Source organism: Eublepharis macularius, chromosome 2 (genome assembly GCF_028583425.1).
Source record: "Eublepharis macularius isolate TG4126 chromosome 2, MPM_Emac_v1.0, whole genome shotgun sequence".
Classification (NCBI taxonomy): Eukaryota; Metazoa; Chordata; class Lepidosauria; order Squamata; family Eublepharidae; genus Eublepharis; species Eublepharis macularius.
Window position 1 is genome coordinate 112,971,298 of NC_072791.1, and position 13,026 is coordinate 112,984,323.

The following is a 13,026-nucleotide window of genomic DNA, read 5'->3' on the forward strand; positions in this document are numbered from 1 at the left end:
ACCCTCCAACTGACAAAGAGCAGGGAAACAAGCCCCCTTCCTCCCTTCATTAGGGCCTGCCTTGACCCAACGCCTGGAAGAACCCAAATCCTCCCGGAGTTTTTTTTCTCCAAAGCAATCTTTTAAACAAAGTTTTATAGTTCTTACTGCATATCTGTATTTATTTATTTAATCCCAGCTCTTTCTCTTGAGGTTCTCAGCCTAGCGGGGGGAAAATAGAAAAGTAATTTTCCTTATAAATATCTGGAGGTAATTATGTTACTGGTGTGAGTTGTTAGGGGTTGTAAAAAGATACAACAGCGCAGTGGGGTGCTCAATTGGGGTGAGACAATTACAATAAAGAACCCATTCAAGAGGTTTTGCTTTAAAAAAAAGAAGGGGGGTGCAAGAGATAGAAGAGGTAAAATAATGAAATAGTGGCAGCCTTCATTTTCTTCACACACCCCATTCTCCTCTCTCTTTTTTGAAAACTAAAAACTCCCTTTCTTTTTTCCTTCCCTCTGGACTATAATGAATAATAATTTTACTCTTTTCATAGAAAAGGAAGACGACAGAGGCACCTTTCCTGGTTCCAGGGTGGATCCAGCGTGATTTTTAAAAGTACATTTCAAAGCCATCTTCGTTTCATTTTTAAAGGGGGGAGGGCAGAAAGAAAACCAGCACGAAACCAGGACTTCCCCGCAGCGTGAAGACGTCCAGCGGTAAATATTGACTCCGCTTCCGAGAGGCACCTGATTAGCAGCCGAGGCGGCTGCCCGGGTCCTGCTTCGCAAGAGCCGATGCCACATCCCCCCCACCCCCCCACCCCAGTCTCCGGGAGCCCGGTTAACACACTAAACACGTCTGCAGAGACACAGACCTCTCGCACGCGGAAATCGCTCGCAGACACCCAGGCTCCAAGCCGTGAGAAGCGGCCAACTATTGTTAGCCCTGCCAGCCTCCAGTACGAACTCGAGAAAATCAACTCTGGATTTATTGGGGAGGCAGAACCACCAAGCCAACCCAACTGGCCACTTTTCGGCAGCCGTTTCATTATTTTGGTAAACTCTGATGCCATTGGGGTGTGGAGGGGGAAGGGGGGGGAGAAAAAAAAGAAGGGGTTTGAATTTGAATTCAACATTTCCTGCCCAAATCACCGCAAAACCAAGCCTTCTCCCCATTCCCACCTAGGAGCCATCATTTCTCACTATATTTACATGGACCAAGAGATGCAAACTGAAACGGAGAGCGTCTCCCTCAGTCCGTGGCCTGGTCCAATCTGCAAATCGCCTTTTACATTTCAAAATCTGGATCTAATCTGATCGTGTTCAGCATTTGATCCTCCGCTCCCTCGCAAGCATAATTAGCTATTAAGATGACAAACGTTTACGAGCTCGGACCAAATAAGGAAAAGATAAGCGCTAATCCATTGGTCTGGAGACGTTTTCAAAGGTCACCAGCTATAAAAATTTATTGCCAAGACCACAATTATTATTTTAGGCCTATAAAGACGCCCAGCCTGCAGCCCCGAGGAACGGCTCAACTTTACCGAAGTCAGGGCCCCACCAACAGGGACCGCTCTGAAAACTTTATTCTGAAGCTTGGCCACGCTCGGCTGGAAAGTCGGCGGGCTTTTCCGTTCCCGCAACTTCCGGGGGAATCCAACAGGACAAACAGAAGTTTATTGCTGTCCCCATAAAGCGAGGGGATGTGGGAGCCCGAGCCTAAGTAGGATTACTCAGAAGTAAATCTCAGTGGAAACAAGTGTGCACAGGATCTCTGTCTACGGTGGAGAAACAGCAAGCCTAGAAAGGAGTCCGTGTGGTCGGCGTGGGGGGACTTTACTTGGGTGTCAACATTATACTAATTTCGTTTTTTACTTAGTCTCGACGAACAGTTGTTATTCGTAAAAAACCGCAAACATTATTTTGAAAACTCAGGTCTCCGTTTCTACCTTGAAAAACTGAACAAGAAAAAGGAAACAACTCTCAGCCACTAAGCCAGGAATTTGCTAGAAAAGACCCCGCTCTCAGGTAGCGGTAGACTCCGGTCCAACTGCGGAGACTTAAGAAGTTCTCCCAGGCTCTGGGGGAGGGGGCGAGGGAAGAAAAAGCGAGGGCAGCTCGCCCTCTTCTCAGGGTGGTGCTCGAGTTGGGAAGCGGTGCCCATCCACAGCCTCGTTGGGGACAACTTGGGGGAGATGACAGTCCTTCAGCTCTGCCCAGACCTTCCCAGATACGACCGGAGAGACCTGACTTGGCCTAGAAGGCGAATCCCCGCCCGCCTCGCTTTCTCTTTCCACGTTTCCTTATGGCCAGCTAGCTCGATTTCAAAAATACATCCATAGAGGGAGGCCCGAAACGAAATGCCCTCGGCGCCGTTCAGCCCCCCCGCCCCTCGCACCAGATCTCGGAAGTACAAAGCAAAAAGACAGAAAGAAAACAAAGTGGGGGCGGGGGGGCAGCACCCTCGGTCCAGCTCCCAAGAAAGCAACTGGCAAGAGAGCTGCTCCGCAGCCAACCTAAGGGCAACCCAAACCCGTCCACTGCGAGCAGGCTGATTCGGCCGCGTGCGAGCGGTTGTGTGTGTGCAGGTGCCCCCAGCTTTGGCCGCCTCCTCGCCCCTTGCCAGCCTTTCTGCTCGGTCTGGCCGGTCTAAGGCCAGGCAAGTCTGTGGCTCTGGTGCTGCTGCCATTGGCTTCCAAGTCGGGGGGCGGGGGGCGTCAAAAGGGGCCGGAGGAGAAAGGGACAAAGTTCGGGAGCTTCTGGGCTGGCGTCTTCCCTTGGGAAGCAATCTCGGAATGTGAGAAGCGGCGCTCTGAAAAGTCTGGGAATGTGTGTGAGAGAGAGAGGCGGGGGAGGGGGAGAGCTGTCTAAATAGCAAAATGCGAAGGAAGGGGGAAGTGAGGAGAAGAAACGAGCAGACTCACCTTTGTGAGGCATCCTGCCTTGTCAAAGCTCCTGTCAATAGTTTGAAAAAGCGCCCCTGATCTGAAATGATGGTGCCTTAAAAAGGGTTGCCAGGAAAAGAGTTTTTCTCCACTGAAGCTGCGGGTTGTGTGATCTTGAGTTCCTGGGAAGGAGACAGAGATTGACAATAAAATGGGCTGTCACTGACGGGCGAGGGAGGAAGGCAGAGGATGTGAGTGAGTCGGGAGCGAGAGAGAGGGAGCGGCAGAACACACCTAGGCTGACTGGTGCTGGTTCAAGTGTATTAATGCCCGGGCTCTGCCTGCCTCCCCTGCTCTCCACTGGCCCATTAGCCAAGCCTGACCTCTGTCATCATCTTCCAGCAAAACACTTCCTCCCTGCGCCTGAACCAGAGCGGGAAATGAGGCTGAGCCGGGGCTCGCTTTTCAAACCCACTAATCACTCCACGCATGCAAATGCTGCGCTCGCTCCCACACAAAATATTGCTTTATGCAAAGCAACGCCATTGCCTCCCAGCTGCCGATTGGATGCTCACTCGCTCTGCCTGGTTCAATTGGCCCATTTGTTTGAATATGAATACGCTGCCTTTTCTCCCCTCCCCTGCCTCCCTGCTTCTACTCGCTTAGATTCCACCCGCCCCCCCCCCCGCTTTTGCCCTGGGTTCGTCTTCTACCATCCCGGAGCTCAAATCAGAGGACGCAAGAGGAGCGAGGCCATCCCCCTTCCCGGCTGTTTTGTCTTTAGGACAATACTCTGCGCGCTTTGGCTTCCAGTCGACCCGAGGAAAAGGATCGGGGCCCGCTTGAACTAAAAAAAAATTACCAAAGTGCCTCCATCTCAAATATCCACTCTGCTCCCCCGCCTCTCCGAGTTAGGGCCTGGAGTAAATAAAAAACGTGGCTTGGAAAACGAGTGCCCTTTTCTTTCTAAGGAGAATTAGGTTTGTGTAGGCGGATGGGGGGAGGAGGGAGAGAGAGACAGAGAAAAGCGAACCATTTGCATTTAAACAGTTCGCTCCCGCCAGACAATGGAGATAAGGAAAAAATAACATTCAAATGGTAACGACATAAATATTTGGGAGACAGGCGCTTTGTCAAGTGGGAATCGCTTGGAGGTAGCCAAGTCCACAGTTGGGTGTGTGGGTATTCCCCCCCCCTTCTTTTCTCCAAATGGTGGTGGAAAAGAGAAGCCAGGCTTTCCCTCGCACTCTCTGCTCTCTCTCCGGTGCCTGGAAAGTGCAGAGCAAATACACAATTTACTTTGTGTATTGAGGGCTCTTGTGAAAGGCCCTGAAGAGTCCTTTCCCAAACTTCTCCCACGTGCCGTCTGTTGACTAAGAGCTGTTGTGGTTTCTCTCGCCCTCTCTTGCAGACCCGGCACCGAGGGGAAGAAAGAGCGGGGGGAGGGCGCCCAGGATCTCCAGTGCAGGGGTCGGCGAGGGGGGCCGGGGCGCGTCGCCTGCCCAGCCGTAGCCCACTGAGGCACAGGGGCGATTTTCTCGCGTTTCTCCCCCCTCCTTTCCCCTCCCTGCCAGAGAACTCAAGGGCCGAAGGCAAGCAAATGACTTCGCTGCTCTGACCACACACCACCACAAGTTCATTTGTTGAATGGCGCAGTATTAAGACACACCTCAGTACACTCCAAAGCAACCCCTCCGCGCCTGCATTTAAGGTGACACCGGCAGCACCAGTTTGAGCTTGGGGTGTCCCGATCGTTTAGGGCGAGGGGCCTGGACAGCGGGAGGGGGAGAAATGAACTTCCACACACGGGGGGGGGGCGGTAGCCCCCAGAAATTCCAGGGGGCGGGGGCGGGGCCCGAACGCGCCGAGCATAAAATGAAGTCGTCGCCCCGCATACACTTGACTTCTCTTGACATGTGAAAAGTGCTTAAAGTCAGAGCTCATCAATAAAGTCGCCGGCGATTGAATGAGGGCCCTGACAACCATTTGCATTCTTCCATAAAGTACAATGAGGAGACAAACGACTCTGCCAAGGAGTTTGCCTGGGAGTGAAAGGACGCCTCAATGGGAGCTGGATAATGGGCTGCCCGGCCGTCATGCACTGTCATCTCCCGCCCGGCGGAGAAGCACCGCGGCCCGGAGAGCCCCAAATGGGCTCTTAAGAGGCTACCGGGCGGCTCCTCTCGGCAGGGCTCGCCGCCTCCCCCTCCGGGGCCCGCTTGCCTCTCACGCGCGAGGCTGGGCCTTTCTGGAGGGGGGGAGGGGGGGAGGCGGCGGCAGGCAGGACTTTCTCCTTGGCTGCTTCTTTTCAGACTACTGTCGCTTCAAACTTTTGGGTGCCGGGCATGGAGCGAGGCTGGCAGGCTTTCTGCAGGCCGGAAGGCTTGGCAAATTCTGCTGCAAAGGCCCTCCCGAGAGACCGGTTGAGGACGCTTCCCCTTCTCGGTCTCTTCGTGCCGACCCACATATTTTGGTTCCCCCCCCACATCAACAACTCCAGCCACTTCAGATGGCTGAAGAGAAAAAAAAGGGGGCTCCGCTTGGCTGGCCAAATTATTTACCTTCGACAATAGCTCAGGCCTACAGAGACCAGCCCCCCCCCCGCCCCGCCCTAAGCTGGGCATGTCCCTTTTATTTCATTTTAGTCGGAGCTGAATAGAGAGCTGGAAAAAGTTGGGAAGACGGGAGCGTTCGCATAGGACTTCCCTCAAGGTAGGTAGGAGCCGGAGAGTTATGCTGCTACTGGGTGTGGGGGGGCGGGCGGGGTGGAGGCAGGTTGGCTGGTTTTGGTCTCCATTTAAAAACGCCTTCCTTTCCTCCCCCCCCCCCCCCAAGCAGCCCGGAGAAGTTTGAACTCGGCTAAATCCTGCACCCAATGGCTCAGGCTGCAGTGCAGCTCCCTTCGGCTCCGAGGGCATTTTGCTATTGGCTTCGATAGGAAAGCTGGTTGAAAGTGCCCCGAAGGAGGTCTTTGCAGAGAGCGCAAATGGAAAGAAAACAGATCACCAAGCTTCTGCTCGGCTTGGCCGGCGGGTTTCCTCCCAAAGAACTGTCCCTGCGGGAAGGTTTAGCAAGGTCTTCAAGAGACCCAGCTCCTTCTACTTAGTGCGTTGCCAAGTTAACAAAAACAATGCTAAAGACAAAAAAAAACCTTTAAAAAGTGCATTTGATTGTTTACTACTGCTACTACTAATAAACTGGCTTCAATTCCTCTGAAAATCAGACGACTCCTTGGTTTTCTTTTATGCCAGGCAAACACATTTCAAATTCTTCCAAGAAGCGAAAGGGAAAAATAGGAGTGTGTATGTGCCTTTTGTCCTGATCTTCAGGCAAATATCATTTTTACAACCATTCAATTAGCCATTCTTTGGATTAGCACCTTCTTATGCTTTGCCTCCAGAATAAAGAAACCGTAATCTTGTTGCTATTTTCCCCGAGGGCAGAGTGGGCTTTGTGCCTTCCTCCCAAGTTTTTTTTAAACTAGAAGAAAAATAATAAGAGGAGGGAAACAGTGAATAACCTGACGTCATGCCAAAGATGGAGATGGAAAGGGAGAGGAAGCGGGTTTGGGAAGGGGGGATTTGGGTGCCTCGGTTTTCGGCGGATTTCTCAAGCCAGAAGGGCGAGGGAAGGCGAAGGAGCCCCAGAAGAGAAGAAAGCAAAAGTTGAAAGGCGGGAGGGGGAGTGAGAGTGAAGGGGAAGCGGGCCTTGTATTAAAATGTGCATGTGTGAAAGAGAATGGGAAAGGCGTGTAAAAGATGGGGGGGGGGGGTGAGAAAGGAAAGTGGAATATGTGTGAAAGTGGGTAGAGAGGCGAGAAGGGGGTGGGGGAGGAAAGCGACCCTGCAAAAGTGTGTGCGCTGAAGAGCAAGGGGGTGGGGTGGGGTGGGAGGAGGTCGAGGAGTGTAAAACTGTGGGTGTGAGGCAGGAACTCGGAATGCGGGGCGGGGGGAGGCGGGCCAGGGGGAAAAGCTGGCTGGAGGCTGCCATCCGACGCACACTTACAGGGGAGTAAGTCCCATGGAACTGAGCGAGAGGCTGGCTGGGAACATTCTGGAAGGGAAAGCCAGACGATTTTGGGGTGGGGGGCGGAGGAGAAAGTTGGAGGAAAACTTTGCACGTGTAAAAGGGAGAGAAAGTTTGCGTATCTATTGGGCGTTGTGTGTGAGCGGGAGGGGGTGCGCTTGTGTTTCTCGGTGCTGAGACTGTCCTTCGGAGCCGGGCCTTCTCCCTCCCCACTGAAGGAAGCCCAGCCGCGACAGAGCCGCCGTCTTTACAGTCTTACCTGGTCTCAAAGGCAAGGCAGGCCCGGCCCAAAGGAGGCCCGGCCGCAGGGGCGCCATTTTCTGTCTCTGCGCTCAGGTTGCAGAAGAGGGCAGCGGTGGCGGGCGGGGTACTGGGCTCGCAGCACATGAGGCCCGACGTCTCTCCCGCGGTCCCTTCTGCATTTTATGACCAGCTGCCTGCCACTGGCTTTGACCTGGAGCGGGAATGGGACGAAGTGGCAGGCGGAGGTGCGTGTGTCCCCGAACGCAGGCCTGGCCCCGACAAAAGCAGCTCGATGGCGCCAGAGATGGAGGGAGGGGGCTCCAGGGCCAGTCTTGGGGCGATTGGCTTTTGGAAACCACTCAGCCTGGGCGGGGGGGGCGGCTCTTGTCCTCCAGAGATCTTCTCTGGCCAGCAAGAAGCACCTGGCTCGCAAAGGCTGGCACCTCAGAAGGCGGAGGGCTTCCCGCAGCGCTTGGGCCTTCGAAGGCGAGGGCCTCGGGCGGAGGGGATGGCGACCTCCACACCCGAACCAGCTTGCTCCCCGGCAAGCGACGGAAGAAGCGTGCCTGGGATTGCAGCCGGAGCCTTTTCTAGCCGGGTTGACTCGGTGGCAGCCCGAACCACACAGACTCTGCGACAGACTCCATTTCTTGTGGCCGAAGCTCTCTGGGCCAGAGCCCACTTCCTCGGACGCCCGGCGGGTTATGTGGAGACTGAGCGGCGACCGAGAATCACCTTTATACCTCCAGGTGGGCTCTGGATCACGAATGCTCTAGCCACAACCACCCCGAGCAGGTCTGCTCAGAATCTGACTCTGGTCTATTCAACGAGGCTTACTCCCAGGAAAGGCGCTGTTCCTCTGGAAGGCGCCATGAGATTCTCCGTTGTTTTAATTGCAACAATAAAGGCTTTGAGGCGCTTTTTTCGACCTTTTTAATGGACTTGGGTTTGGGGGTTTGTAGGGAATCCCCCTACAGTCTGATTGATCAGAAAAGTCTGGTTGTTTAGAAGGAGCCAAGACAAAAATAAAACATCATCTCAGGAATTCCGGTGTCCTACCCCCCCCCCCTCAAGTAGAAGTTGGGGGTAGTATGTATAGAAATTCTGGTGTTCGGTGCATTGATCGTTTTTGCTTTTCCAATGCAATTTTAACCGGGTGCGTTTTCCAACAATCACACTGAAAGAGTTACTATTCACTAGGAGGAAGTTATTATGGGGAAACATGAATATTGAAAAGAGCTGCCTGGCATCAACTAGAAGCGCATCCTATTTACCGCCGGGAAAGCAAGAAGAGAGCGCTCCTTCGGGTTTTGATCCGGCTCTTTGGTCTCAGAGCCCAGTTTGCCCAACCGCCTCCGCCTCTCGGATCCCACGCTGAGGAACGGCGGAGTTAAGCCCTCCTGCGTCGTCTCGTTGTATTAATATCGGGCTCGCGAGCCACCTTTTCTTAATACTTAGAAAAATGCTTAAAGTCCTCTTGTCCAGTCGGGTCTCCAACTACAGAGCTACACAAACCCTGACGTGTTAGCCTGCGAAGCCTTTGCCTTCCGGACACCGAATGCCGAGTTGGATCTGGAGAAAGAGCGCATGAAGCCTCTAATGCTCCGAACGTGGAGTTAAGCGGAGCTTTGGCCGGCTAAGAAACAATCTGCAAAAGTTTGGAACCCGCTTTTACGCCGGGCGTTTTGCAAGCAGAAGCCGCCTTTTGTGTGCGAAGAGGTTTTAAAAAAGAAAGGGGGAAGAAACGGCAACATCCTTTCCCCACGCCACCAGAAAAAGGTTTGCATTTCATAGATGGGGAGGGCCGCAAATGCACTTGGGGGGAAAGCCTTCCCCAAAAGTGAGGGCGGGAGCGGGGACTAGCCAGCAAAGCGCATCCTGACGGCTTTTAAAACGCTATTGATTGGGACAAGCTGTTCAAAACCCCAGAAACAGCTAATCTGCCTGTTAATCAAGGCACTAAGGAGCTCAATGCGAGTTTTATTAGCGACTGGAGAACACAGCGGCAGAAAGGATCAAAAGACTCGCCCCCTTGATATTTGTCAAACCAGCCTCCCCCCAAAAATATATTTTCAATTACAGAGCAATTCTTAGCGTATCATCGCCGCCTAACAGAAACACGCAGATGGTTTCCCAAAGGCTGCCAGGAACAGCCGGAGCGAAAACAGAAAGGGGCCTTCTGAAGCGGCCATCGGCAGTGGGAATTTTATTTCTTTTGTATTTGGAAAAAAGAAAAATTCATCCCGGCACTAAAGTATTATAATTATTTTCCTATTCCAGTTCCCATTTTGAATTTTGGAGAGGAAGGCAACATCTGGGAAGCCGAAAGCATCCTTACAGCATCAGATTGTCTTTTCAGCCCAGCTCCCCTGTACCAGTTTGAAAAGGAATTATTTCCATGTAAACAGAAATAATTAGTCGGGATTTCCTATCTTGTTTTCCTATTGCCTTTCCAGGTTTTCAACAGACAATCAAATCACCTTGGAAAAAGTTTGGGGTTAAATGGCGTGCTATGGGCCCGCCCGGGAGCTGAGTTTCAATTAAGGTAAAGGTGGGGAAATATTATTCCGTCTGCGAAAATCAACATTTTGATCTTGTCATTTTTAATGCGAAACGATGGCGCTGGATTGTCAGCGAGATATGCATATAAAAGACGATGTGGTCAGAGGTAATTATGTCACAGCTTTTTCTGGTCGTGACAGCTGGATAAACACAATCTCCAATAAACATCTCTAATTAGGGAGGAGGACCTGCGATGCTGGGTGTTTGATTTATTACTCACCGAGAATGTCCATTTACCGGGGGAGATTAGGGTGGACTCCCCCCCCCCTTTTTTTGGTGCCAAAGCACCTTAAGGGATTTGGAGCCGAGCTGAGGGACTGGGGAAGACACCGCTTACCGTTTGCTCCAGGAGATGAATGGAAGAGTCGGAGGAGGGGGAAATGCCATTATCCTGCTAATCCGTTCTTTTCCCAATTAAGTAAGGGGGGATCTAGATTCTGAAGCACGGCTTTGCTCTGAAGTTGTAAACATACTTGCTCACCCCTTTAGCCCAGCGGATTTACTCTCAAGTAACTATATCCATGAGTTCAGCCGTCCTTTTCAGGAGGTATTCTAAGGCCTGCCCTCTTACAGCCCAAGCCAAGCATGTTTACTTAAAAGTAAGGCCCACTGAAGTTGGACTTGCTTTCCGGGAAGGATGTGTAAAGAGCGCGGCCAGCTCGGGTCCTCTAGCAATCCATTTCTTCTCTCTTCCCGCTTCCTTCCCTTGCTTTCAACTTCCAAAACTCCCAGGGAGAAAGAGGGAAGTTTGTCCCCTGAATCTTTCCTTGCAGTTTTCGGTGCTGCCAAGCATGCCTTAGCGAAAAAGAAAACCGTTTAATTTCTTTTAAAAGTCAGGGATCAGCTACCTGACCATCACTGCTTTTTCTCTAGGCAGAAACGTCTAGACCCGACAGAAAACACACATTGGCATCCTTTAGGGTTACTACTGCCCTGAAGTACTAGGATGCACGCTCCCGTGTTACATACATCATCTAGGGATAACTCGCAAGGCTTTCGCTGAGACTGACTTTCAAGAAAGACAGACTCAACAGTCATTTACTCGGGAGTAGACCTTCCGATTTTCCAGGCGCTTGTGCTTGGTTCGCATTATACACGGAGTCAGTTGCACTTAAACCCGGCGCCAACCGACTGGGAAGCAGGCCCTTCAGCTCAAGTGGCTTGTGGATCGGGCGGGTAAAAAGGAACAGTCGCAGCAAGCCTGCAAGGGCTCCCAAGCAGTCTCTACTCCAGAGCCTTTTCTCTGCCTGGAAGGTAGGTCCAAAGAGACACTAACCCTTGGCTCGCCTTAGCACCACAGGCGCAGCAAGCAGAGCCACCCGGAACTGGCCCAGGCTCTGCCACGCAGGCAAAGCGAATCCACCAGGCTGTCCCAAGCACCTGTTTGAAGAAAGAGGCAGGGTGCGGGTTCGAGCTGAGGCACCCGACCCCAATGGTTGTGCCCTGCCTCGTGCCCTGCTGCGAGGCTGCGGGTCCTTTAAACCGCCCAGGAGCCCAACGCGAGCAGGGTGTGACGGAGCCCTGTGTAATCTGAAGCCCCTTTTCGTTCTACTTCAGTGGGAATCGTTAATTATTAGGTCTTCCTAAGGAAAGCTCAAATCACACGGTCTGGGGATTGAAAACGCTACCCAAATATGCGAGCCGCATTCTTTCCTTTCTGCCGAAGCGTCAATCAAGTATGGAGACCGAGGGCTAGTTCAAGGATCAGCTTCTTCTCCCTGCTCTCCACCCCGCCCCCCCAAACCGGGGCCAACGATCGCACGAATTCGAGCTCATGTTTCCAAACAATGCGCCTCAATTGTCCAAGCCAGAGACGACGCAGCTACCCCCAGTCCTCAGTCCCAGTCCCATCTCTCTTCTCCCTCTGCCCTCCCCACCTGTTGTACAACATTTTCTACGCGCTTCCAATCCCCTGTTACATGGAAGCGACCCTCTTAGCCACCAGCAAATAAAACTCCGTCAAGTTGCCCGCCCCAGACACCGTAGATCACCGCGGGGGGGGGGGACTGACCATCGAGCATGAGAGGAGGAGGACGGCCGCAAGCGTGTTTAAGAGAACAGTAAAGCAAATTAAAATCCAGTAGAGACTGGGAATTCGGGAGACAATTACAGAGGTAATAGTTTTAGGTGAAATTCGGTAACTCCCCAAACCGCCGGATAAAGAACATCAAATGTTTACCTGTTCAAGAGAGGGCTGGCAGAGGCGCATGATCCGCAGATTCCCAATTCCGCCTCCGAGAGTCGGTAACTGGCAGGTTTGAGCGCCAATTTCTACATAAGAATCTGCCACACAGTTTAAATGTCAGTGACTGTGAAAAAAGAGGGTGCCTGGCTTTGCACTAACTTTCCCTTAATATCAGCGCCAGCGCCTCCCTCATTGGCTGGACTGGCCCCCTGACGTCACAGAGGACAGTAGTTAGAGCTGAGCTAATAAGAAATGTTCGACAACAGGGAGCAGGTCGGGTCCAGGATAATTCTCTTTCCCAGGGCCCTGGAAAGGCGTTCAGCCGACAGGCACGTGGAAGGAGAAGCACCAGATATGCGCTCCTCTGTCTGTCTGTCTTTCGATCGATCACATGTTTCCCAATAAATGTCACTATGAAAATCGCTCAGGTTGCCCCCATGCAGCTGTCATATAACAAGCGTCTCTCCCACAGCGTCTGCTTTGTGTAAGACTGGTCAGAGGTGCCTTAAAACAGCCAGGCTCGGCGAGCCTTTGAGTGCGTCTCCGACCGCATCCAACTTTCTTTCCAGAAGAAAGAGAGGGGAAGGTTGTCTCTTTCTTCGTGACTTTTGCTTGCGGGAAAGCCCGCAGGTTTCATGGCGACGCAGCACCCTTGGCAGCAAAGGCGAAGATGTCCCTCGGAGGACACCTAACAAATGCTGCCAAGCCATCTCCTTCCAGTGCCGGTTCAAAGTCTTGCTATCCTTAGCTCCTTAGTCCCCATCTCCACCCCGCCTACGGCTCACTTATCAATAAAACCAACTTTTATAATGCGTTTCCCAGGTTTCTGTTTATAGAGTAGCTTCAGTCAGGGAGAAAATCCAATTTATACTTGCGGACGACTACCTGGACTGTAGCAGTGGCAAAGAGACGGCTGGGTGGCCAAAGCAGCTGGGGGCTCCTTCCAAACGCAGCAATCTCAAACAAAATTTTAAAGGACGCGTGAAGTTGCCTAGCCGTTGAACGTCGTCCTCGTCCTTCTCCTCCTCATCATCAAGGAGGATGACAGCCACAGCAAGAGACTGTCGGACTTCTACTCCGATTTCTCAAAAATAAAGAATACACTGGGGTGTGAGTTTTCTATTGATATCAATTGAAAATT